This window comes from Pleurodeles waltl, chromosome 10 (assembly GCF_031143425.1).
Source record: "Pleurodeles waltl isolate 20211129_DDA chromosome 10, aPleWal1.hap1.20221129, whole genome shotgun sequence".
NCBI lineage: Eukaryota > Metazoa > Chordata > Amphibia > Caudata > Salamandridae > Pleurodeles > Pleurodeles waltl.
This window is the reverse complement of record NC_090449.1, coordinates 1,062,816,811-1,062,839,618: the sequence shown is the minus strand read 5'-3', so window position 1 is coordinate 1,062,839,618 and position 22,808 is coordinate 1,062,816,811. Positions and strand designations below refer to the sequence as shown.

The 22,808-nt window shown below is 44.8% G+C and overlaps 1 protein-coding gene across 2 annotated transcripts in view; it reads left to right on the top strand.

Moving 5' to 3' along the window:
* Nucleotides 1–22,808, top strand: part of PLCL2 (phospholipase C like 2) — a 354,897-nt gene that overhangs the window by 49,751 nt on the left and 282,338 nt on the right. The window lies entirely within an intron of this gene.

The window sequence follows — 22,808 nt, the reverse complement described above, 5'->3', positions numbered from 1 at the left end:
CAAAAGCAGGGGACCCTCAAGGCTCAGTCGTCTCACCCACGCTTTTCAACATTTACATGATGTCATTACTGACCATGATCAATGAATTTGAGCTCACATGCTACAACTATGCTGACACACAAATACTCCTGAAAGTGGAATGCCCCAAAGACATTAGAAACTCACAAATATTCAGTGGCCTCAGAGCCGTTGATCAGTGGATGACATGGAGCCATCTCAAACTGAATGCTTCCAAAACTGAAATACTCACATGTGGCGTTTGGAAAAATTATGAGCCACTGTGCGCTTGGCCTGAGGAACTGGGACCACCTCCTAAAGTATGGAAAGAAGTTAGAAACCTTGAAATAACCATGGACACCAAGTGAACAGTGCAGGCCCAAGTGGATAAATTAGCAAGATCAAGCTTCATCACCATGAAAACTCTGAGACTCATCTTCCCCCACCTTGGATTTCCACACAAGGTGCAAGCTGCCATCTCTCTTGTACTGTCCAAACTGGATTACGCCAATGGCCTCTACCATGGATCATCTGTATCTGCTATGAAAAGACTACAGCATATTCCGAACTCGACTGCCAGACTACTCCTACATGTAAAGCCACACGCCCACCTTTTCCCTGCCTTGAGGGCCCTACATTGGCTCTGGGGCGCCGGAAGAGCCACCTTCAAGATACTTTTTCACCCACAAAGCCATACATGGACCAGGACCGCTTTTCATCAGGATAAAATCACCAAATACATCCAAAGCATGTCACTATCGAAATATTGAGGAAGGGGAAACAATGTTATAAAAGTACATAAATACATTACCTTCAAATACTGCAATTTTTGAAAGTCTGTGTTTATACAATACAACTTTAAATCTTGATATAATATGGCCCTTACACATATATTCCCTTACTGTGTAATCATGTATCTATATATTTAATACCCTCTCAAAACCTTTACTCTGTCCACTCTCTGCCTCATCTCAAACCTCATTCTACTACTGTGGTCTCCTAAATAACCCTTCCTAGGCTCTTCCCTCCTGCCTCACCTCAAACCTCAGTTTACTATAATGATCTCCCAAACAACCCTACTAAACTCTCCCTCATGGATCTCTCCTTTTGACTCACCCCAAACCCCATTTTACTACTGTGATCTCCCTGATCCCTTTCCACAGACTCTTCCCTCCTCCATCTCTCCTTTACGCATCCCAAACCTCACCCTACTACCATGATCTTCCAGTTAACACTTCTAGATTCTTCCCTCCTCTGTCCCGCCATTATTTTATTCTACCCAGCTAGCAGACTGCATGTCCTCTGCTCAAATTAACTCAAATTAAATCATACCTCCCTACACTAATACTGTACTCATACCTCCCTACAGTAACACTGTACTCCTTCCTCCCTATAGTAATACTGTACTCATATTTCCCTATACTTATCCACCACTTACCCTTTTGGGTTCCGGAGTAGCGTGCTACTCGCCGAAAAGCGCTTTGATGCCTCGTCAGGGGTAGCAAGCGCTACATAAATACAATTGGAATTACAGTAGCGGGTGCTAAGTTACCGAAGGGTGGGAGCGCAGGAAGCATAGTGAAGATGTTACTTGGGCGCTTGATCAGTCCGAGAGCTGTGGAGAGGAAGACAAGGTTCCAAAGCGGAGGTAATCAAGTGCCTCGTGCTTCTATCTGGGTTTGTATGTATGTGCGCACATTAATGTGTGTGTCTGTGTGTGTGTGAGACACTGTGCCCCTCCCTAACAGACAGTGTTGATCCTTGGAAGCTATGCCTGGTCTCAAGGACCACCAAAAGTATATGCTATCCCTCATCATAAGGGGTTCATCCCTAGCGCAAGTGTCCACTTGTGACCTATCGGTGTCCGTCCAAAACAATGGCCATCCTTGACTTCTTCGGCAGTCTTAGCTATTGAATAGTACGGGCATGGTCGGCTGACATTTAGCCATCCCTGATATAATGGTGCTCAGAGCCCCACATAGTAATGGCCATTACTGATATTTGGTGGGCATCACAGCCATTATGGTGACCAGCCTTGGCACAACAGTGGCCCTGGTGTAATGATAGGCACTTGTGGCATATTAAATACATCCTTGGTATTCTGGTGAGCATCTATGGCCTACGACTGTAATACCTGGACATTTGAAGCAGAATTTGGCCATGCGAGGTATTTGTACATGTGAGTGATCCCTGAAAATGACAAGTTGATGTTGGGGGACTGCGTTTTTCCAAAAAAAATGAAAACTGATTATTTTGGTGGATAAAATTACATTTTTGATTATGGGAAATTGAATTTCTGTGGCCCAAATGGAAAGTGGTATTTGATAGCAAAAGGTGTGTATTTTCAGAAACTCATGTGCTGATGAAGACACATGGTTGCAATTCAAAAAGACATTTAAAGTTGATTGTTGAATGATAGTTCAAGGTGAGTGGGGAGACTTCTTGCTGTGGTCATGTGCTTTGTGCCGGAGGGCGCGTGATGTCTCGGTTGTCACTTCATGAGTCCGGTGGAGGCTATTTCTTCTGGTTAACCTCGCATGGCATGCCTGGTGGTCACTAGCTATAGTCCTGTTTAGAGCGGCCATAGAGTGATGTTAACACTTGTGGTCTCTATTGTACAGTACCAAGGTTTGCAAGAGGCTCTGGAGGACTTGTCTCGCTACAGAAAAGGTTGAAGACCCCTTGATTGGTGTTGATGTTCACGAACAGGTTGAACTGCTGTAGCCCTTAGAGACCTTCCTTGGCACCAGGGCCCTTGGTACTAGAAGTACCAGTTACAAGGGACTTATCTGGATGCCAGGGTCTGCAGTCTACAACTGCTTTTTGTCTACAGCAGGCAACAGAGCCCTACATATGTCAATATGTTTTTAAAAGTCAAACATTTTTTCTTTGCGATAAAAATGTTGTTTTATAGCTGATGGCAATTCAAATTCACATTGCAAACAAAGGAGCAGCTACTTGAAATGGACTCCAGAATTGAGACGGGTCCTAAAAAGTTTGCATTTGATTTCAAGGTCTGTGTATCCTGGGTAGATGCACATAACACATACACACTGGTGTTTAATGGAAAGGGGTTCGCCTAGTAACCCCATCCTTTCATCAGAGAAGGATCCATACACACCCCCTCAGGAGCTGTTTTTCGATGCTCCGCGCCTTTCCAGTTACACAGTCCTCCAGAATCCTGGAGCAGTCTCTGAAAGACTTTAGTTCCCAAAGCAGGATGAAAAAGTGACCTTTGATATTTGTCTCTTGGAGGGTTGGTGAGTGGCAGCTCGTGGAAGGAGAATCACCGCACATTGTTTGGGTTTTTTTTTTCCTATAACAGTGCTTGTGCTGTCACTTGCGAGACATTTTGTTAACAGGGCTTTGAGCCTGCCCACTACTTACCATTGGCTGGCTTCATTGTCAATATAACTTCCCTGCTTCTTGTGAGTCAGCACATGCCGGCTTTACTTCTTCTTGCTGTGTTTTTCCCTTCCATGGAGCATGGACCAAGCACTGCTTCTATTCAGCTCCCATTGACCTACTGCTTGCATGCTTCCGGAGATGCTTTTTTTTTTTCTTTTTAGTTGCAGCACTTCAAAAGAGTGAATGTTTGCAGGCTTTCTCTCCCCTAACCCTACCCCATGTTGTTGCTTGCACCTACCCAATCCTTTCCACCCCTTTCCGCATTCGTTGTTGCTTTCCCCTGTCCTTCCTGCCCCCTCCCACCTCTTCCTGCTCTTTTACTTGCCCCGTCCCCTGCCTCCTGTCACAGTCATTGCTTGCCCCATCCCCCTGGTCCCCACACCCCAATGTTGTGGAGCTAATTGGTTTTGTCAGTGTTTTTGTGCCACATTGGACAGCAGCACTGCTGCTGTACAGCAAAGGGTGAGAGTAAAGAAAGCAGCACAATGGGGCTTTTTTTTAAAAAATTTTTTTAACTTTCAGCCATGCTGCCCAGAAGCTACGCTGCTGTACAACAAGGTCAACAAGATTAGAAAACATTGACAAAACCATTAGAGCTCGTATAAACGAGACCTGTTGGCTTTGTCATTGAAGTTTGCTGGCTGGTTGTCTGTTGTGTGCAGCCTTTGTGTAGGAAGGGGCTAGTGCCACCTTGGTGCTGGTCTTGGCAGCCGCCGCTGTCTGGTACCTCCACCGCCGAGGTCTTGGTCCTTGCTAGAGCCGTCCCGGGGTTGCCTCATGGATTCTTCTGTTCTCAGTTCTGAGGACCTAGAACTCCACAGGGTGCCACGCAGTTGTGATTGCTTCAGAAACATGAGACACTTTTGGGCTTGGTTGTCCGGTGACCCGCTGAGTAGTACCAGCTGTGTTAAACATTCATGGCGGCCTCTCCCTGGCAGCGATGCCCTCTCCGGCAAGTGCTGACTTCTTTCCTCTCACTTCACTCCACCACACTATGTAGTGGACAAGCCTGAGCAGTAATGGCAGTGCCTACCTGTAGGCTCACATTGTTACCAGTTCTGGAATAAAGCCAGGATTTGTAAAGTGCGGCAGATCACCCGTGGGGGTCTCAAGGTACTGATTTCTAGGCATGGGGAGATTAAGGGATTTGCCCAGAATCATAGGATGGTAAGCCGAGACTTGAACCTGGTTCCCCAGCGCCTAAGTCGGCAGATCAGACTGTTACGCCACACATGTGGTTGCTTAGACACAACTGAATCTTAAGTCCCATGAGTGACCACTACTGGTCACAGAAAATGGATCTAATCTACTCTGATACCACAGGCGCCTTTTTGATGTGTTACGCTCTAGCAGAAATCTTCCCTAAAGCGTATTTAAAGATTCTGTAAAAGTTTTCCAGTGCCGACAGTACGGCTTTTGAATTTTTCCAGGTGCAGTTCAACTACAAACCCTCTGTCTCCCTCACCTCCAGGAAATATTTTCTTCATTAACTGGGGTCCCGAAGCTCTAAAGCTTAATAGACTGGAGTCTAGACATAAATCCATGTCTATCATACTTGTTGGAGGCGAGGAAGGTAGAGGGGGATGTTTTTTCCAGTGCGTTTTGAGCTTTCAAGATTGACAAGGAACTCTAGAAAGGTGAACAGCATTTGCCATGCAATTGGTCTCGCATTTGCTTGAGTTTGAGCTATTAGCGTTGTAAATACCAAACTGGACTTTTCTTGCTCCATAAATTGAAAATGAAAAGTAAAACAGTTGACATGAATGAGCCGATTCAAAGCGTCATGGCCGTCCTGATCAAGAGCGCGGAGGAGAGACACAAAAGGAAAAAGAAGTTCGCTTGCAGTGAAACGTATCAGCAGATGCGCAATTATCCATGTAACAGGGGCAATGGCCAAGGTCGCAACAAAACTGCCCCAAGGAGGGACAAACGTGTAAAGCATTTAGCAATGATGACAAAGGATATTTGAAACGCAAGCCCATGAACGAGTGATATTGATGTGCATGCAGTGGGTGTGGTTAAAAGCCCATAGAAAGATTACAATATGTTGGTGTTTGCACGCTCGACCTAAAAATGAAAAATACTGTAGGCAAAAGCAAGAAAACAGCAGAACAAAATAGAATGTTTCAAATTGAGGAAACATCAACTGTAGCAGAATAAAATTAGGTTAGTATTTGCAACCTTTGAATTAATAAAATATCAGCAGCAGCCGACACCTGTTTTTCTGATATTATAATTCGGAAGTCTATAGCTGAGAGCGGAAATGATCAAGGAACAAGTACTAAAGTAATGAAACAAAACAGGTGGTTGAAACCAATTTCCAGGAGTTCAGATGGTGACATGACCAGTGCAACCTGCCATTGTCAAAAGAATGCAACCTGCCATTGTAAGATGCTTAACAACAGGTTTCACTTTCCTCCATTATTGCCTTCCAGCCTGTTGCAAGGACTCATGGGAAGTCCTGATTTGCATAAAGCAGACTTCACTGTCAGAGGAAGGAAAACGCGGCCCATCCGAGCAGATTTTAACATGTTGCTTAGAAAGATGTTTGCTTGAACGTTGGGCACTTGCCCGTTTCGCCACACTTGTGTGCCCACGCTGAACTCCTGGGCTAGGTCTGGACACAGTTGCTGTCGTCTGTGTATAAAAGCAAGTGCCAGCTGCGAGGTTCAGATAAAGGCCACCGTGCCCAGCCAGTGCCAGGAAGGGTGAGTGGGCAGCGTGGCTCGCAGGCGTGAAGCTGCGTGTGCAACTGTCTCGTGACCACGGGTTCCAGGAATGATGGTGAACACGGCGGCTTCTGGTGGGAAAGCTGGAGGCAAGGGCTTGTTTTTAAAAGCATTTTCAAAGGCTGGCACGCACAGGTGTGGGGGTTTCCCACCCAGGCGTGGTTGCCTATTGACGTGGTGGCTGCCATGGTATTTATTTGGCATAGGTATAAAAACTTGTGGTAATAGTGCTGCACGGTCACTTGTGAAAAGCAACAACCACATTGTAAATTGTAACGAACTATATATATATATATATATATATATATATATATATATATATATATATATATATATATATATATATATATAACAATTATTGGTGGCCGCCTGTATGTAGTTATAGTTATAACCTAGCTTCCATGGGCAGAGCACTTTTTTGTTTTGCCAATAACTTTTGCGCCGTTTGACAAATCTTCATGGAAATTTTCAAAACTTATACTTGTCAGTTCAGCTGCTGTCTTGAAAGTTTCAGGGTGATCCCTCAAGCAGGGGCAGAGAAAAATGTTGGGGTCTCAAAACATGTATTTCCCCATTCATTTTTCCATAGCGTCTTTACACACTTCTACAGCTCAAACCGCTGAACGGAATTTCACCAAATTTGGCAGGAAGATAGATCTGGATGCACAGACTGTGCTTTTCTGATTTGGTGCAAATCCGTTCAGTACTTATGGAATTATTTACGGTTAAAAAATATAGATACGACCCTGACTTTCCACCAGCAATGCGTGACATCATTTAGACATTGGTAGACATCTGGCTGCAAAAGGATGGGGGACTTCTTCGACCAAGTGGGGGTCCTGGAATTCAAACAACTCCAAACAACTCTTGGCCTTCCCTCATGTACTCACTGACAATATAATGTGATCCATCATTGGCTTATGCAGCCTCGTGTACGGCCACATGCTAGTCACCCTCTCATCATATGAACAGTGGCTACTAACCAGAGACACGGATAAAGGTCTTTTCTCTGGTCGCTACACGTTCCTTAACACACCCACATGGAAGACAGTGTCCTAGGCGCAGAAGATGCAGGCGTGCATTTACGCCTAAGGAGTGGTCCGACATTTTACAGCGAGCTCGTACGACAGTGCATAGTGCCCACAGCTTAGAACACTTTTTGAAGCTGGTACACTTCTGGTATAATGCTCCCGCCAGACTAACGAAATGGAAACCAGGCACAGCGGATACATGCTGGTGACACTGTGGGCACCTTGGGACACCGAAACACATCCTTTGGCACTGTTCCAAATTGCAAGACTTTTGGCACAAGGATTTGAGTGACATCAACCAAATGTACGACGCAGACCTGCCACGCTTCCCTGGCTACATCCTACTGGGACTGCCTAACGCACTAACTTATCCTCTGCGTTCGGCGCAGGGCTGAGCCATCACCTTGGCGTTGGGTGGAGCCAACCTGGTCATCCTGGTGCACTGGGGTACGGAGAATATACTGAGGATTCTGGATTGCGTTATAAACTATGGGGCATATTGGGTAAGGACAAATTAACTTGAGTGGTTGACTGCAGACTCCCTCAATTTGATAGAACCTGGGGAGCGTGTGTAAGTTACTTATCTCAAGAATTCCGACAACTTACATGCCCACAATATCTCCGAGTACTTCGTCTCATGCATACAGATCTGACTTCACCCAGAGACTCTGCCTCCCTACATTGAATGTGGGGAGCACACCTAATCGTAGCAAACCTACATCTCACAGTTGGGTGCATTATTGACCTTCTCTGTTATCACTGCTACTCCGGTCCTGTTTCCACCTCCCTCCTACCCTGACGCATACGGACATGTCTTTACTGACTGACCTGCAGGCCAGCGGATGTAGGCAAGGAATATTGTAATGTTATATCTTTCTCTTAAAACATATAAAACAGAGTTGAACCTTTAAAAATATAGATATCTGGGGACGCAGAGGATCCACGGATCCAGGGATGAAAGCAAGGCCTTGATTGTCTAGCGGCAACCTGATGGAAATGTTGCGGCTGCCATTTTGTTTGTTGCATCGGCAGGGGGTGGGAGAAAAAATGCGCAAAAACACATAAGGGGTCCGGATACAGGTATCATAACCCCATAGGACACACAGAGATGTCCCTTAGGGATCCCTTGTTGGCAAAAAAATGCCCAATTTTTTTTTTCATCCAGTCAGCGGATCCACGCAGTGGAATTGTGGATTGTGCACAGCCAAAGGTTGTGCACGGCACTGGTTATATTTACGTGTGTGCGTGCTAAAAAACTATAAGAAATTCACTAAAATAAATTACAGGGATGTTATAGTTAGGTTCTGAATTTAATCACACAAAACCATAGAAATGCAGCAGTTATAGTTATGGTTAACTCAAGTAACTATAACTCACATTCACCGGTAACTAAAACACGCGCCTTCCCCATGCACAGCTAATTACTCCCCAAATGACATAATTGATGACACCATCTATGGCATCATTGATATTATCACTGCAATATTTGCAATAAAATTATTGATGAGAAAACTGTGCATGGTGAGGGTGCGAGTTATAGTTACCTTAGGGCGCAAGTGTAGGTTCCTTTGTATGTATCTGTTGTATTTTCTTTCTGATGGAGAGGTTCTTTGTCATGCATTGCTTTGTGTGTCCCCCTTTAGGCATCTCCTGATGGGTTTCTCAACAGTGACTGCAGAAACCCTTAGGGTAATCCCTGGCAGGAATGCAGCTTCCTTTGTGAACTTCACATGTTTTGCATCATCTGCATTCTCTAAGAGGACTGTCTTTTTCTAGATGTGTTTCTGTAGTTTTTTTCATGCAAAATATGACTTGTGTACTGCATATTGTGAACTGAGCTGCCTCTGGATGTTTCGGTGAGTTCGGGTTGTTGGTGGTTGTTGCTGATCGGGCATGTTCGAGTTTTGAGCCTGAAGGGGGTGCCAGTTTCTCACAGAGCCTGTTAGTGGGACAGAAATGTGTCCAGACTACATGCTCATCCAGTTCTTGGCCTCTCTGCAGATGCCACAGTGTGATGGGCACATACGTTCCAATTGTAATTATAGTTTTATGCGAAAATGTGAGCCTTTAGGGCTGCCACTACTACATAACTGCTGAAATAGTGAAAGCCCTAAAGGAAAAGAAAATAATGTTTGGACGGGGGGGGGCATGTGAAGGAAAAGTGACTCAAACAAGTATATGCAGAAGGAAACAAGCATTTGCAAAACAACGGGCCTCGCGTTTGCTTGAGCTCGAGCAATTAGCATTGTAAACTGCTAACCGGACTTTTCTTGCCACATAAATTGAAAATGAAATTAAAGCAGTTTCACATAACTAACTGGACTTTTCTTTCCATATAAACTGAAAAGTAAAAGTTTCACTTAAACAAGCTGACGGCCGCCAGCAGGGCAAAGCAGACACACAAAGGGAAATAAAAGTTCACTTGTAGTGAAATGTATCAGCAAAAGTGCAATTATCCATGTAACCGGCAAAAAAAAGTGCAATAATTTATGTAACAGAGTCGATGTCATGCAAAGCGCTCGACTTCTGCCAAGCGAGATCGCGCTGCAAAAAAAGAGAAAAAGTAGTCCACAAACGTGGATCCTCGTATGGTTTCAGTACTTGGTCGCTGCGCTCGAGGAGGGCTAAACACTGGAAAAGGCATGACGTATGCGTGCCTTCCACTAATGAAAGCAAGCAGATTTTAAAAGGCAAGCCCACGAACCAAGGAAAGAGACTGACGTGACATGGGCGTGGTTAAAAGCCCGCAGAGAGATTACAACACGGAACAGAGCAATTTGCGCTCGCCCCTAAAAAGTGAGAAGGCACCGATGGAGTGCAGGAATGATGTGAGATGTGCAGAGGGAGGATGTCAAAACGATGTGTCGGAGAAGAGGGCATAAGTGAGTAAGAGTGAGACGCTGCAGAGGAAAGTGGTGAGAATGGAAGTGAGTGTGATTGTCAACACCAGTTCCACTGACCGTAGTAATGTTTCACTCCCGCTTTTATACTTTCAGAAAATATATATTTTTTTATTCTAAGTGTTTCTAACAAAACCATTGTTGTTACTTCTGTGTCTGGTACCCTCCACCATGCCAATAGGCCTGGCTTGTTTTAGGCGCATGTTAGTTATTGTGCGATACATATGATGTAACAACGGAAACTTAACAGAGAGGCACCGAAATACTGGTCAGGTAGCAGACTTTCTGAAGCATAGGACTTTAATTATGTTTTTTAAGTCACACCCTCAATTACATAGGCCACGCCTCTTCTAAAGGATTCCTAGTTACGCTTCATTGGGCACACCCCTCTTAGAAAATGCCATCTTTTCTAGCCCACTTTAAGCAGTTTTGATAGTTTGTACGTCTGTCTTTCTAGGCACTGAAAGAAAAGAATGACATTTTCCCCATTTATTCCCTCCTCCTTTGTTGATGGGGAGCTGAACAAGGTCCATTTCTGCTGCTGTAAAATGTTAGGATAACATTATCATCCTCCCCCTTTCCATATTGAGAGGAAGAACCGAATACATGAACTCATCAATGCACTTTCTGACAGGGGCGTCGCAACCAGCAGGTGCAGTGGCGTTGGGACCTATTACACCCGACAGTGCTGTAGTTTATGACCCTTACAGCAGGTAAAGGGGGCGTTTTCCTTGCTTGCACCAGGGCTCATGGCATGCTTGCTATGCTACTGCTCATAGAAAACACATTAGGAAATGGTCGCTCTTCCTCGTGTCTTAGTAGCTAACTGAATAAGGAAGTAGTCTCTCTTCTCTTTCTATGCACTAATATACGGAGGACTGATGGGAGAGGATGTGGCGTTCCGTCCAGAGCTGCCGAATTTGGACCCGGGGAGCCGGGTTCGAGTCTCGACTTCGGCTCAACGTTCCGTGATTCTGGGCAAATCACTACGGGCCTGATTAAGACTTTGGCGGAGGGGTTACTCTGTCACAAACGTGACGGATATCCCGTCTGCCGTTTTACGAAACGTGACGGCTGTCCCATCCCACGTATTGCGGTCCCGTTATATCCTACGGGAATTGTGATGCGGCGGTCAAATTTGTGATGGAGTAACCTGTCCGCCAAACTCCAAATCAGCCCCCTAATCTCCCCATTGCTAAAGAAAAAAATAATAATAATGAATGTGTCCTTGTGTGATGTAACTGGTGCTCATGTAGCGCTCGCCAATACCTTTGGATTGAGGTTGCGCTATATAAAACTGAAAAAAAAAAAATAGAGCAAGCGCCGCGATATTACATCCATCGGGCTTTCCGTGCGCTAAGGGAGAATAGAATAAACCTTCTTCGTTACATCTGTCTTTCAGTTTGCTGATGGAGATGAGAATGAGACATTGGTTATGTTTCTCTGTTGCTGATAGAACAGAATAAAACATTAGCCCTTTCCCCTGCCAGTTCCTTGAGAAAAAAGAGAATAAGACATATTAGCTAATTTTCTGGCTGTTCAGTGATTGAGTAGTAAATAAGTCTATTTAGGTCGAGCGCACAATCAATCTGTGGGCTTTTAACCACACCCACTGCACGCCCATCACTTTCACTCGTTCATGTGCTTGCCTTTCACAAATCCTTTGTCATCATTGGTAGATGCTTCAGGTTGGTCCCTCCTTGGGGCAGTTTTTTACCGCATTTACCATCAACCCTGATACATGGATAATTGCACGTGCAAGGGGTGGCAGTACGCTAGCAACAGTGCTAGAATATGCGGTGTGTACCCACAAACATGAAATGGGTGACAGTACACTAGTAACAGTGCTAGAATACGCGGTGTGTACCCCATGCACCAGCCACACACGTGCAAGAGATGGCAGTAGAGTAGTAACAGTGCTAGAATACGCATTGTGTATCCCATGCACCAGCCACAAACGTGCAAGGGATGGCAGTAGAGTAGTAACCGTGCTAGAATACGCATTGTGTATCCCATGCACCAGCCACAAACATGCAAGGGATGGCAGTAGAGTAGTAACCGTGCTAAAATACGCATTGTGTATCCCATGCACCAGCCACAAACGTGAAAGGGGTGGCAGTACACTAGTAAAAGTGCTAGAATACGCATTGTGTACCCCATGCACCAGCCACACACGTGCAAGGGATGGCAGTAGAGTAGTAACCGTGCTAGAATGCGCGGTGTGTACCCCATGCACCAGCCACAAACGTGCAAGAGGTGGCAGTAGAATAGTAACAGTGATAGAATATGCATTATGTACCCCATGCACCAGCCACAAAGGTGCAAGGGGTGGTAGTAGAATAGTAACAGTGCTAGAATATGCATTGTGTACCCCATGCACCAGCCACAAACGTGCGAGGGGTGGCAGTAGAATAGTAACAGTGCTAGAATATGCGGTGTGTACCCCATGCACCAGCCACAAACGTGCGAGGGGTGGCAGTAGAATAGTAACAGTGCTAGAATACGCGGTGTGTACCCCATGCACCAGCCACACACGTGCAAGGGATGGCAGTAGAGTAGTAACAGTGCTAGAATACGCATTGTGTACCCCATGCACCAGCCACAAACGTGCAAGAGGTGGCAGTAGAATAGTAACCGTGCTAGAATACGCATTGTGTATCCCATGCACCAGCCACAAACGTGCGAGGGGTGGCAGTAGAATAGTAACAGTGCTAGAATACGCAGTGTGTACCCCATGCACCAGCCACAAACATGCAAGCGGGGGCAGTAGAATAGTAACAGTGCTAGAATATGCATTGTGTACCCCATGCACCAGCCACACACGTGCAAGGGATGGCAGTAGAGTAGTAACAGTGCTAGAATACGCATTGTGTACCCCATGCACCAGCCACAAACGTGCAAGAGGTGGTAGTAGAATAGTAACCGTGCTAGAATACGCATTGTGTATCCCATGCACCAGCCACAAACGTGCGTGGGGTGGCAGTAGAATAGTAACAGTGCTAGAATACGCAGTGTGTACCCCATGCACCAGCCACAAACATGCAAGGGGTGGCAGTAGAATAGTAACAGTGCTAGAATATGCATTGTGTACCCCATGCACCAGCCACAAACGTGTGAGTTGTGGCAGTAGAATAGTAACAGTGCTTGAATATGCTGTGTGGGTTTGGCTGGATTGAGGAACTTTCAAGAAACTGAATTGTCTTCATAATTACAATCTGTTACCATGTTTTTTAGGGTACACTATATTTTTTCTGCTGCAATATTCACACTTACCTTATCAGTGAACATTCCACAAGTGCCTAAATAAATATGTTTGGATCACTTTCTAATCTTTTTCTCAATATTGCACAAAAAATGTAACCTATTACACGACATGTTTGTTCTCACTTGGTCCTGCGCATTATGGTACCTGGTTGCTTGGTCCTGCAGCGAACGTTTTGGGGAGACCATTATAAAGGATATTATGGCAATCCAGATGGGAGTTGACAAGATCACTTGGTGATTTCTACCTGATAGTTTGTAGTAATGTGAGTATTTTGCAGAGCAGGGAAAGCTGGAGATTGATCCAGCTCACCATTGTGCGGGGGACAGATTCCTATGACTGTCCCACCCAGCAGCCTCTTTGACACACTTGTACAGTCTTCCACCTCTACGCGTAATAAACACATTAGATCAGTCGTTCCCAACCTTTTGACTTCTGTGGACTCCCACTTTATCCTTACTGGAACCTGGGGACCCCCCCACTGAATCCTTAGTGGAATCCGGGGACCCCCCAATGAGTCATTACTGAAAGCTGGGGACCTAATCTGTTAATATTATATAATTTTCTAAGCAGTCGTGGACCCCCTGAGTAGGCTTCGCGGACCCTCAGGAGTCCCCGGACTACAGGTTGGGAACCACTACATTTGATGTTTCCTTTCTTCTAACCCAGCTTCAAATACTTACACTGGATTTCCTCCTCAGCCCATGTCTGTAAAAACATATTTGGTTCATCCCAAACCATCATGGTGACTTTTACAGTCTACAGGCTCCAAACACCTACTGGCCCATTCATATTTTATCGGGTTGAGCTATTTCTAGGCCTTGCTCACCCCTTCTGGCAGTTGACAAAGAGCAGGTGTTCTGTTCAGTCAAAAGAGCAATAAAGACCTTTAAATCTAGTTCTTATCTTGTCACATTTGCTCTGTGTTCAGCAACAGAGGTCAAAAGTCACTTGGTCTTCTTACAATTAATTTTCTTCTGCAGAGATCCAGGATTTTGTAATGTAAACTGTTGGACCTAAGCACATTTAAATAACTAAGTCAAATGTACAAACATTTCAAAATATATTTTAGCAGCTGTGAAAGCCCGTTTTTTGTACTTCTGTGTGAGGAAATAAAATATTTTAATAGCGTGAAAACAAATCAGAGAACTTTACTTGATGTGCAAAGGATAAATATGTTTTCTAAAACCCAATTTTCACAGATTATTGTTAATACACTATATATTTTTATCAGTAAAGCTGCAAGTTAGTGGGAGGTTTTTTGGACATTTCTTGGAAATTTCCTGTCTGTAAATGACAGTGCACCAACACATCATGCTTTAGTAATACGTTTATTAAAAGTGAGTGTTTAAACATAAACTGAGAAACACTCCTGCCCTGATGGCAAAGCTACTAGTAAACTAAGTGGCAAGACTTAGATCCAGTGTCCCCTAGATGTGGACTAGATTCTTATTTAGCTGGAGCAAATGTTTAGTCTATTTCAGTGGTTCCCAACCTTTTGACTTCTGTGGACCCCCACTTTAAAATTAATGGAACCCAGGGACCCCCACTGAATCATCATGGGAATCCGGGGACCCCCACCTGAGTCATTACTGGAAGCTGGAGACCTAATTTGTCAATATTTGTTAATATTATTTAATTTTCTAGGCTCTCGCGGACCCCCTGAGAAGGCTTCGCGGACCCCCAGGGGTCCCCGGACCACAGGTTGGGAACCTCTGGTCTATTTAATGAAACAACAGGTTTTTGTAATCCGAGATGCTGAGCTCACATATTTGACGGTGCACTCGTAGGTGAGAAAGAAGAAAAAGGTGACTCTGTAAACTAAAATATTTGCGTAGGATCACACAATTTGAGACCTGTTTACGGGTCAAGTACATTACAGTTATGTCGAGTAGATTATTCAAGTTACTCGAACTGCAGGTCTAGTGACATTCTTATGATTTTCGAGGCCTGGTCTGTGATATTGTCTCTTCCCAATCTATCATGGCGACACTATTTCCTGTACATCACTTTCTGCTTCCTCTATCAACTTTTTCCGGTGTCACCCTATGGAAGGTACTGTGTGTTGCAAATGCCCCAGTAACTGTGGGTTTTTCCCTCCTGGTTACTTGCTTCAGGTTTCCTATGTTTTCCTGCTCCATCCCCTGGAATCCTGCCGAGTCTGGTCCTCATATACTCCAGTCCAGGTTTTGAGAGTGGCAGGTTCCTCAATAATGCTGCATATTTAGATATCCTGATTCCCTGGAGGTTTTTTTATGCTGTATGGCTTTTCCTCCTGTCAGGGACCCTTCAAACTGGGGTTTCTGAGATATTCTTAAGTGCTAAGCAACACACTGGCTCCAGGGGGGAATCTTTAGTCTGGCAGCTTCCACCAGAGAAGAAGTTTGAGTACTTTGATCAGGTTTGAGATCTAAAACATGCTTGGTCCCTAACAAAGTTGGACTTGATTAGATTACAGCATCGTAATCTCTCCTCTGTCTATAAAACTCACATAGAAGCTGTTGGGTATAGCTGCCGGGGCCCACCAACACCAGAGATTCTCTGCTCTGTTATGTGAAATTGATCTGGTGACCAATACGGTTCCCTACTTCTTTGCTTCCGGTTTAACAGAAGTTCTCAATCGTCATTCGTTGCTAGTGGTCGCTTATAGACTCAACTGATGTGCTAAATTCATCTATCTTCAGCTAAATAAAATAGTTAATATTCTGTTGAATGTGGCATTCAGCGGTGGCCGCTGCAATTGTCAATGGGGGAGGGGGAGGGGGTGGAGAGGGACAGGGAAACAACATCATTAAAAAACAAACAAAAATAACACTTACCTTCCCCGCCTTTTCTGCCACCACTGACTCCTGCTGCCTCACCTGTCGCTCCTCTTCTTGTCGTGTCCCGGCATTCACTGGGACACCGGCACAGGCTCCCCAGCGATCCTGGAGCTGCTTTTATGCTAAACCTAGCTTGAAAGCAGTGCCAGGATTGGTCTGAGTGGCTGGGACTGCCGCTCAGACACAGCCGTGGGGTCTGTGCTGTGTCTCTCGCCTGGCTGTTCAACACCGCCGGGCTGCAGAAACCGAGGTGCGCGTGTGTGTTTGGCCGGCCTGAGATGGCGGCCGAACACACATGCACACTTAGGTGCACTCAGTCCTTCTCCCCCCGTCCCACCTCCGGTGGCCCTGCCCCTCCCTGCATGGCTGGCTGAGCCAACAGATGAAAAATAAAACTATAGTAAGCTATTGTTTTATTTTTAATCTCCTGGCTCTTAGACATGAAGGGGGGGTGCTGGATGAGCCTCCCGTGGTGGCGTGGCATATAAATTATATGTTGGGCCGTAGTAACTGCAAACAAATCTTAGAGCAGAGAATAAAATGTTCATTTTTCTTGTACTCTTGATTCTACCATATGCCGACATCATAAAAATTCAGCCCTAATTATAGATGCAAAATCCTTAAGTGATTGTTTACAGGATATCACTTGTAATGCACTGCAGAGTTACTTGAATGCACTACAGAGTTACTTGAATGCACTACAGAGTTACTTGAATGCACCAGCATATTACAATCCCTGTGCTTTCAGTTAGAGAACAATGAGCCAAAGGGGGTGACTGATGAGTCCCTGGTAGAGACTGACATTGCATTAATTTAACTGGTTTTCCTAAGAGACCAGTGCAGATTGCATGTGGCCACGGAGAGCGCTTGCTTGAGTGATGGACGGCGGTCCATGCTCCTGCTGTGAGCCCCAAGGATGGATATTACGTTTGTCTGTCTTCTTCCTCTATACATGTTGCGTTCCCATCTGTGGAGTATTTAATATTTAAACTTACTGCGTTCTCAAGACACTGGTTTAAGGGATAGATTTACAAAGCTTTTTAGCAGTTGCAAACTGTTTGAGTCGCAGAATTGGGCTGTTTGCGACCGCTAAAAAGGTTTTTGCCATGTACCAATGCGAAATTGCAATTTGGCTCTTGCGATTCGGTATTAGGAAGGAGCATGTTTAGGGCGTCCCTTCCTAGTACCGAATCGCAGTGGTATGTTTGAATGTTTTGTGACCAAAATGCAGTCGCAAAACATTTGCAGGTTACCACCAATTTCAAATTGGTGGTAATACTTTCGCAATTGGGGAGGGGGGTCTCCAAGGGACCCTTTCCCCTTTGTGAATGTCTGTAAAAGCATTTTTAAGAGCAGGCAGTGGTCCCACGCACCACTACCTACTCTTATTTTTTTTTTTTTCATTTTCTTTTTTTAAACCCATCCCTCACTAGAAGACAAAAAAAAAAGATTGCTTTATTGAAAAGCAATCACAGACATGGTGGTCGATTGAACCCAGCAAGCCACCATCCCTGTGATTTCTGTGAATCCCAATGGGTCGCAAAGCGAGCCCTACCTCATGAATAATAATGAGGTAGGTCTAGGGAAATGCAAATGAAACTCGATAGAATTTCGTACATTTGAAATTGTGCTTTCCTAATAGCGATTGGCATGGAATCACAATTAGGAACTCAAAATTTCTAACATACGTAGATGTGCCCCTAATTCCCGTAGCACAGTGGTTCTTAACCTTTGTGGACCGCCAAGGGTCTTTGGACCACAGGTTGAGAACCACTGCTGTAGCGGGTTGGCTCAAGGTGCGTTATGGGGTAATATTTCAATTTACACATGCAACTTTTGTATCTGTGGAAGAAAAAAAAACTGCATTACTACAATATGTTGATGTTTTGCCTCCTAACCTCTTCCAGGCAGCTTGATTTCATGCATTTCTATGCCCAAGACCAGAGCTCTCGCCCTAGGCCAACTTCCCCCGCCCCCTCTAAAGACAGCTGAACGCTTGCTTCCTTGCAGTTGATCCTTAGCCCCTCGGACAGGGGTACTTTAAGAACCACATTCTGGCCATAAAGTGCAGGCTTCGTTTAAGCCAGTGGTGCCCTTTGTAACTTCATTGTGGTGAGATCCATGCCAGGTTTTCTGGATAACGGCAGATTACGTGTTTTATGCTCCATTTGGTTGAATTGTATGTAACTGGATCTTACGTAGATATCTGGAAAATCTGGCATGGATCCAGGTCTTCGTGATCTACAGTGGACTTAGGCCAAACCAAGAGATTAACCTTGTGAGAAAGGGGCGTGGCCTAAGAGGGTGGGACCTTGTACCAAGAGCTACCTAAGAGGCACTCTGCGCCCCCCAACCAAGCTCCTTCCAAAAAAACAAAAACTTGTTGCCGCAGATGTCCTGGGAGTTTTCACACATCTTAACGGACATTGGCAACCCAGAGCCTTCAAAACAAAGCTGTGTAGTAGTTCCCAGCGCGTCATCCAACCACGCTTGATACTGGGTCCTCACCGAGTGACCGTGTGAAGGGAGCAGATATTGTGTGACACACAGTGGCACCGTGTGAGTTGGCAGGTCTGCAGGGAGTCGCGCGGGTGGCTTGCCCGATGGGCCACAGAGAGTCGCGCGGGTGGCTTCAACGATGGGCCGCAGTGGTGCCCGTGAGTGTCTTGGACAATGGGCCACAGTGAGGCTTGAGTCTAGCATTGCCAGACTGGTGATTGGCACCTTTTATATTTCTTCCCAGTTGCCAGGTGTGCTGTTGCTCTTGAGCCAGGGACCTGCAGCCCGGCAGGTACATGAAACCAGATGCTGACGATGCCATCTGCGTGTTGTGATCGAAAGCTCTATAAAGCAGCGCTGGGCTTTATTGACCTGACTGGACTTTGGCCAAGAAACCACATTCCAGTTGTGTCCTGCTTCCTGTATTTTATTATTCATCCACACTGTGGGTGGTGCATAGAGTATAAGTAATTAAATGTTACATTCAGTTATTGGTATTTCTATATTCAACTATCTGCCATTGGCGAGACCTTGTAGCGCCAACTAGTTTCAAGGCACAGGTGGGTGAACCAGCAAATTAACCGGGAGAGCTGAACCAATAATCTGGCTTGGTGCTAAGAACCTCATCGCGAGTTGAGCAACCTACATATTTGTTCTTTAAATTGTACAAATTTCTTTATAATGAGCCACATTTCATCCCAGTATATCACTGCATCCAGTGGTACTTATCAGAAGTGAAAGATTCTAAACACAAACTTCCAAACATTCATGTCCCACCAGATGCTCTGAGAGAGCCTAGAGGCACGCCAGTTGTCTTCTACCCTTTAATTTTGCCCTAGGATGTTACTATAGATGAAGTGACATTATGCTCAGAACCACTGGAATTATGCAGCAAGAAAGGACCAAATTATGCGGCACGGTTGACTAAATTATGCAACAAAAAAGATAACATTATGCTGCATAATGTGGCACATATTTTGATAGTATTCAATAGTTTGTCATTTGTACTCACGTTAACACTGCCTTAGCAAAGGTTTCTCCTCATTAGTACCACTTTAACATCAAAATACAGCAATAAGCTACTGAAAGATACCCAGTCAACCTTTGTGAACGGCTTTCCCCCACTGCGTGGCAGCATGTGTTCTTGTGCTTTTTTAATAACTTTTTATCCGTTTGAGCTAGAACATTTTTTTTTGATTAAAAAAAAAAAAAAATCTACAACTTATGCAGCAGATGATGAACTATGTGGCAAATGTGGCAAAACCATAACATGCGACAAATGCTGCAGATGCTGTATTTTATAATTCCAGTGGTCCGGATTATAGTTTATCAAACTATGTACAAGAAAACTTTTTGTACAATGCACACTTTTTGAACTGAAGTATTTCAAGGTACTCTCGTGGGATGGTGAATGGAAAGGATACACTGTGAAAACGATTGCGTAGGATCACACAGTGTCATGAAGTGGAAGCCGGGATTGATGCAAGGTTTCATGGATTCACGTTGTGCAATTCAACCACCACTTGGTTATATCTTTCTGTCTCCCATTTTAGATCAAATCTTAATTGTGTGTTCAATGCTTTACAGTGCTAAATTAGTGCAATTTCTTAAATACCTACGCTTATTACGTGTTAAATCAATTTGACAAAAGTAGCCTTGCTATAAATAAAATACAAAATTAAGGGAGCTGGGTAAGCTATTTTAATATTGATACCACCAGCTCCCCCTAACTTAACACAGAGGCTGATTTTATTTGAGGCTCAAAACTTTTTATTAAAGGCAATTACAGCTATTAGCAAAACAAAAGGTCGGCACCATGCAACAGAGCTATGTCTTTGTCACTGAAACTGAAGTGCAGAGCCCAGCTGTGGGCAGGTTCACTCGGAGCTAATACAGCACAGACGTTTTACATCTTTCATCACACTATGATCTCCAAAATAACCCTTTCTAGACCCTTCCCTCCTCTATACCTCCTGGCTCACCCCAAACCTCATTGGTAGCCCAGAAGCCAACAGGAGTTGTACAGAATTGAATTTATGGTTGTAGCTTGCTCCCTCTACATATCACTACACCAGCTCAGTGTGTCAGGCTTGAATGTCGCTGCTATGCTAACAAGTGCTGACTTTCTGTCTTACTAAGACTTGAAGGAGTAGTGTCTGTGTAGTGAGGGAGCATCATTAAAACACTTTCTCACCAAGGTATATTGCACACTGGGAATCAACAACATTTTAGAACTACAGATTTTTTAGGTCGCAGCCTACCATACATCACAGCTGTGTGGAATGCGAAAGACATTTTGGGAACCTGGGGATGCATTCTGCCCATCGCTTGATATTGGCTTTGTGGTGTGTAACTCATGTTTTGTTGCTTTCCATTTGCCTGCTTTAGTTGCTTTAGGCTGTTGACATTCCTCCCACCCAAAGAGAAAGGTGTGTTCACTGAATACTTCTGCAAACTCTTTTTCTGTCAACAGGCCCTTAAATCGTGTTCTTAATTGTCAGGTTTGCTGAGCATTCAAACACTGAGGTCAAATGTCAAGCTGTGTGTTGGAGGGATCCTGGTGTCTGTTTTGCTTTCTGCATACTTCAAAGTAACAGCCTTTATAGGAAAGAGGAATGCAGCTTTATCCATGGGGCCTGCTTGTGCCCTCCATTATTGTTTTATTTTACAAATAGCCATCTCAGAAGTTATCTTGTTCTTCATCTGCACAAAACATTTACCCATTCATTTGATTTGTGAAACTGCCTTTTAGGTACAAAGTACAAAACCGCATTTCAGTCTCAGCTTCAGCCTAACATATGGTGACTTTGGGCAATTTACAGAGTTTATTGCCGTTCACTGTCAAGCACAGGACAGGACCTTTTCACAGGAAAGAGCCAGACACATTGTAACCAGTGGTGGTCCGGAGCTTTAGGAGGGAGGGGGCGGGCGGGAAGCGCACACACACACACACGCACACGCACACACACACACGCACACACGCACGCACACACACACACACAGACTCATTCTTTCACACACAGACACGCACACACACACACACACACACACACACACAGACTCCTTCTTTCACATACAGACACGGGTGCACACACGCACGCACACACGCGCATGCACGCACACACACACACACACACACTCTTTCACACACAGACACACACGCACGCACATCCATTAACAACACTTATAACATTCAAACCTGCATGCACGCACCAAACATTCAATTTAAAAGTTCACACACTCATTCTTTCACACGCACGCACATCCATTAACACTCCTATTATTAAAAAATGCACGCACCAAACATTAATTTTAAAACATCACACACACTCATTCTTTCACACACACGCACATCCATTAACAACACTCATGACATTCAAACATGCATGCACGCACCACACATTCGTTTTAAAACATCACACACACACACACACTTGCCTTCAGGTTCCAGGAGGGTTGGGACTGCTGCCTAAGGTCAGTCAATGAGGGAAGACAGCAGTTCCAGCCTCGTCAGAGTGGGATGGGGTCAGTGAGACTGCTGACCCCACCCCACTCTGTGACAAAGTGTCACTGATTGACTCTCTCTCTGGGCGCTTCAGGGCTTAAACCTGAAGCGCTCAGGTCGAAGTCAATGGGTGATGCTTTCCTCGTCACCCAGGGGAGGGCCTCGAGGCTCCTTTGCTGAACTGAGGAGGTCACGCCCATAGGAGCTGTGACCTCCTCAGCCCAGCAAAGTTCAGCTCAGGCAGCAGGGGTGTGGAATTTATTAAAATATCTACTTGTCCAGGGGACAGGTTGCTTCTCAAATCTACTTGTCCTGTAAAAAGATCTACTTGTCCCTTTGGTGCCATGTAGTGTGGCGACAAATTATGGCAGCAATCTCATTATGTAAGAGCTCTGATAATAGCCTCTCTGATTATGCCAGGGCTACTACCATAGTAGGGCTTGAATACTTGAAGTTTCAATCCCTACTGTAGTAATTTCCTTATTTTGCCACCTTTCTGCAGATCTGCATACTGGGGCTGGAGGAAGCAGTAAGCAATAGTTCCAGGGCTGGAATGCCTTTGAGTCTGCAAACCTACTAACCTGCATGTCGTAAAGATTTTCACCAGCTTCTCTCTAATATTTTCCCATAATAAGAAAGGTTGGGCATTTACTCC